We start from the raw sequence: 5729 nt of genomic DNA on the forward strand, positions 1-5729 counted from the left end.
CATATTCTGTTGCGCAACTTTAGATTTATTTTACTTTCGAATATACTTTTTGATTACACCACATGCTAAGTATAACTTTATGAGATAGACACATTGGAAACAATTAAGGGAGACGTCCCAATTTTATTGTATTTTTTTTTTCTGTTTATTAAATATAATTTTAGTTACTTTTTACAAGTCTTCTCATATTTATTGTCTTCCCACACTCCTGAGCTTATTAGCGCTCCCTTACTTATATATTTGTGTGTTTAATATAATTTCCCATCAATCTTAGGGAAGGATTGATTAGCAAGGGAGCAAGGGGTAATAGCTGAGCGCCATACTTAATTTTTCTAGATATGTGCAGGGTAGGGCATGTAGGGAGAAGGGCAGGACATATGTGATGGTTAGCGCATGTAGGGAGAAGGGAAGGACATATGTGATGGTTAGCGCATGTAGGGAGAAGGGAAGGACATATGTGAAGGTTAGGGCATATAGAGAGGGGCAGGACATATGTGCAGGGTAGGGCATGTAGGGAGGGGGACATGGTATGTAGGGAGGAGGGCAGGACATATGTACAGGGTAGGGCATGTAGGGAGGAGGGCAGGATATGTAGGGAGGGGGGCATGGTATGTAGGGAGGGGGGCAGGACATATGTGCAGGGTAGGGCATGTAGGGAGGAGGGCAGGAAATGTAGGGAGGGGGGCATGGTATGTAGGGAGGAGGGCAGGACATATGTGCAGGGTAGGGCATGTAGGGAGGAGGGCAGGACATATGTGCAGGGTAGGGCATGTAGGGAGGAGGGCAGGACATATGTGTAGGGTAGGACATGTAGGGAGGAGGGCAGGACATATGTGCAGATTAGGGCATGTAAGGAGGAGTGCAGTACGTATGTGATGGTTAGGGCATGTAGGGAGGAGGGCAGGACATATGTGAAGGGTAGGGCATGTAGGGAGGAGGGCAGGACATATGTGCAGGGTAGGGCATGTAGGGAGGAGGGCAGGACATATGTGTAGGGTAGGACATGTAGGGAGGAGGGCAGGACATATGTGCAGATTATGGCATGTAAGGAGGAGTGCAGTACGTATGTGATGGTTAGGGCATGTAGGGAGGAGGGTAGGACATATGTGAAGGGTAGGGCATGTAGGGAGGAGGGCAGGACATATGTGAAGGGTAGGGCATTTAGGGAGGAGGGCAGGATATATGTGTAGGGTAGGGAGGAGGGCAGGACATATGTGAAGGGTAGGGCATGTAGGGAGGAGGGCAGGACATATGTGAAGGGTAGGGCATGTAGGGAGGAGGGCAGGATATATGTGTAGGGTAGGGCATGTAGGGAGGAGGGCAGGACATATGTGCAGGGTAGGGCATGTAGGGAGGAGGGCAGGACATATGTGAAGATCAGGGCATGTAAGGAGGAGGGCAGGACATATGTGAAGATCAGGGCATGTAAGGAGGAGGGCAGGACATATGTGAAGATCAGGGCATGTAGGGAGGAGGGCAGGACATATGTGCAGGGTAGGGCATGTAGGGAGGAGGGCAGGACATATGTGCAGGGTAGGGCATGTAGGGAGGAGGGCAGGAGGATATGTGCAGGGTAGGGCATGTAGGGAGGAGGGCAGGACAAATGTGTAGGGTAGGGTATGTAGAGAGGAGGGCAAGACATATGTGCAGGTTAGGGCATGTAAGGAGGAGGGAAAGACATATGTGGAGGGTAGGGCATGTAGGGAGGAGGGCAGGACATATGTGCAGGGTAGGAGGGTAGGGCATGTAGGGAGGAGGGCAGGACATATGTGCAGGGTAGGGCATGTAGGGAGGAGGGCAGGACATATGTGATGGTTAGCGCATGTAGGGAGAAGGGAAGGACATATGTGATGGTTAGCGCATGTAGGGAGAAGGGAAGGACATATGTGAAGGTTAGGGCATATAGAGAGGGGCAGGACATATGTGCAGGGTAGGGCATGTAGGGAGGGGGACATGGTATGTAGGGAGGAGGGCAGGACATATGTGCAGGGTAGGGCATGTAGGGAGGAGGGCAGGATATGTAGGGAGGGGGGCATGGTATGTAGGGATGGGGGCAGGACATATGTGCAGGGTAGGGCATGTAGGGAGGAGGGCAGGAAATGTAGGGAGGGGGGCATGGTATGTAGGGAGGAGGGCAGGACATATGTGCAGGGTAGGGCATGTAGGGAGGAGGGCAGGACATATGTGCAGGGTAGGGCATGTAGGGAGGAGGGCAGGACATATGTGTAGGGTAGGACATGTAGGGAGGAGGGCAGGACATATGTGCAGATTAGGGCATGTAAGGAGGAGTGCAGTACGTATGTGATGGTTAGGGCATGTAGGGAGGAGGGCAGGACATATGTGAAGGGTAGGGCATGTAGGGAAGAGGGCAGGACATATGTGCAGGGTAGGGCATGTAGGGAGGAGGGCAGGACATATGTGTAGGGTAGGACATGTAGGGAGGAGGGCAGGACATATGTGCAGATTAGGGCATGTAAGGAGGAGTGCAGTACGTATGTGATGGTTAGGGCATGTAGGGAGGAGGGCAGGACATATGTGAAGGGTAGGGCATGTAGGGAGGAGGGCAGGACATATGTGAAGGGTAGGGCATTTAGGGAGGAGGGCAGGATATATGTGTAGGGTAGGGAGGAGGGCAGGACATATGTGAAGGGTAGGGCATGTAGGGAGGAGGGCAGGACATATGTGAAGGGTAGGAGGGTAGGGCATGTAGGGAGGAGGGCAGGACATATGTGCAGGGTAGGGCATGTAGGGAGGAGGGCAGGACATATGTGATGGTTAGCGCATGTAGGGAGAAGGGAAGGACATATGTGATGGTTAGCGCATGTAGGGAGAAGGGAAGGACATATGTGAAGGTTAGGGCATATAGAGAGGGGCAGGACATATGTGCAGGGTAGGGCATGTAGGGAGGGGGACATGGTATGTAGGGAGGAGGGCAGGACATATGTGCAGGGTAGGGCATGTAGGGAGGAGGGCAGGATATGTAGGGAAGGGGGCATGGTATGTAGGGATGGGGGCAGGACATATGTGCAGGGTAGGGCATGTAGGGAGGAGGGCAGGAAATGTAGGGAGGGGGGCATGGTATGTAGGGAGGAGGGCAGGACATATGTGCAGGGTAGGGCATGTAGGGAGGAGGGCAGGACATATGTGCAGGGTAGGGCATGTAGGGAGGAGGGCAGGACATATGTGTAGGGTAGGACATGTAGGGAGGAGGGCAGGACATATGTGCAGATTAGGGCATGTAAGGAGGAGTGCAGTACGTATGTGATGGTTAGGGCATGTAGGGAGGAGGGCAGGACATATGTGAAGGGTAGGGCATGTAGGGAAGAGGGCAGGACATATGTGCAGGGTAGGACATGTAGGGAGGAGGGCAGGACATATGTGCAGATTAGGGCATGTAAGGAGGAGTGCAGTACGTATGTGATGGTTAGGGCATGTAGGGAGGAGGGCAGGACATATGTGAAGGGTAGGGCATGTAGGGAGGAGGGCAGGACATATGTGAAGGGTAGGGCATTTAGGGAGGAGGGCAGGATATATGTGTAGGGTAGGGAGGAGGGCAGGACATATGTGAAGGGTAGGGCATGTAGGGAGGAGGGCAGGACATATGTGAAGGGTAGGGCATGTAGGGAGGAGGGCAGGATATATGTGTAGGGTAGGGCATGTAGGGAGGAGGGCAGGACATATGTGCAGGGTAGGGCATGTAGGGAGGAGGGCAGGACATATGTGAAGATCAGGGCATGTAAGGAGGAGGGCAGGACATATGTGAAGATCAGGGCATGTAGGGAGGAGGGCAGGACATATGTGCAGGGTAGGGCATGTAGGGAGGAGGGCAGGACATATGTGCAGGGTAGGGCATGTAGGGAGGAGGGCAGGAGGACATATGTGCAGGGTAGGGCATGTAGGGAGAAGGGCAGGACAAATGTGTAGGGTAGGGTATGTAGAGAGGAGGGCAAGACATATGTGCAGGTTAGGGCATGTAAGGAGGAGGGAAAGACATATGTGGAGGGTAGGGCATGTAGGGAGGAGGGCAGGACATATGTGCAGGGTAGGGCATGTAGGGAGGAGGGCAAGACATATGTGTAGGGTAGTGCATGTAGAGAGGAGGGCAGGACATATGTGCAGGTTAGGGCATGGAGGGAGGAGGGAAGGACATATGTGGAGGGTAGGGCATGTAGAGAGGAGGGCAGAACATATGTGGAGGGTAGGGCATGTAGAGAGGAGGGCAGGACATTTTTACAGGTTAGGACATGTAGGGAAGAGGGCAGGACATGTAGGGAGGAGGGCAGGACATATGTGATGGTTAGGGTATGTAGGGAGGAGGGCAGGGCATGTAGGGAGGAGGGCAGGACATATGTACAGGGTAGGACATGTAGGGAGGACAGGCCATATGTGCAGGGTAGGGAATGTAGGGAGGAGGACATGTGTGCAGGGTAGGGCATGTAGGGAGGAGGGCAGGGCATATGTGCAGGGTAGGGCATGTAGGGAGGAGGGAGGACATAAGTGCACGGCAGGGCATGTAGGGAGGAGGGCAGGACCTATGTGCAGGTTAGGGCATGTAGGGTGGAGGGCAGGACATATGTGCAGGGTATGGCATGTAGGGAGGAGGGCAGGACATGTGTGCAGGGTAGGGCATGTAGGGAGGAGGGCAGGACATAAGTGCAGGGTAGGGCATGTAGGGAGGAGGGCAGGACATATGTGCAGGGTATGGCATGTAGGGAGGAGGGCAGGACATAAGTGCAGGGTAGGGCATGTAGGGAGGAGGGCAGAACATATGTGCAGGGTAGGGCATGTAGAGAAGAGGGCAGGACATAAGTGCAGGGTAGGGCATGTAGGGAGGAGGGCAGGACATATGTGCAGGGTAGGGCATGTAGGGAAGAGGGCATGACATATGTGCAGGGTAGGGCATGTAGGGAGGAGGGCAGGACATATGTGCAGGGTAGAGCATGTAGGGAAGAGGGCATGACATATGTGCAGGGTAGGGCATGTATGGAGGAGGGCAGGAGGACATATGTGCAGGTTAGGGCATGTAGGGTAGGGCATGTAGTGAGGAGGGCAGGACATATGTGTAGGGTAGGGCATGTAGGGAAGAGGGCAGGACATATGTGCAGGGTAGGGCATGTAGGGAAGAGGGCAGGACATATGTGCAGGGTAGGGCATGTAGTGAGGAGGGCATGACATATGTGCAAGGTAGGGCATGTAGGGAAGAGGAGAGGACATGTAGGGAGGAGGGCAGGACATATGTGCCCTATTTAAATAAGGGTCACGTGTCCTTCAGGTCATCACGTGCACAATGTGTATAGAGCAGTTTATTTAGTAGTAAATAGAAATCTATGAAAGGTATTGGCTAAAATCTTGCTGGGCAGCAACAGCATCACTTTAAATTATGTTTATTTGTGCTGATATGAGGCTTGATATTTTGTAATCATTTAGAACTGGCTTATCTCCCTAGATGGTTATGGTGTACGCATGATACAGGGTTCTTACCACCCTGCTGCGGACCTGCTACATGTATTTCTAATAAAGCCATTTCATTAAAGGGAAAGTCACCCTAAATGACTTGCAGGCCCTCCTCCCATAAACATACAGGGCTGATCGGCCACATGCGTTACAATAACTTGCGGCCCCTTTAATAAACCGGATGACATCATCCTATTGTACCACGTGACCGGCACCACCCGCCCTCCTAGGGTGACGTCAGCGCATGACTGTGTTTTTATGAATGAAAGGAATCT

Source organism: Bombina bombina, chromosome 7, assembly GCF_027579735.1.
Source record: "Bombina bombina isolate aBomBom1 chromosome 7, aBomBom1.pri, whole genome shotgun sequence".
Lineage (NCBI taxonomy): Eukaryota > Metazoa > Chordata > Amphibia > Anura > Bombinatoridae > Bombina > Bombina bombina.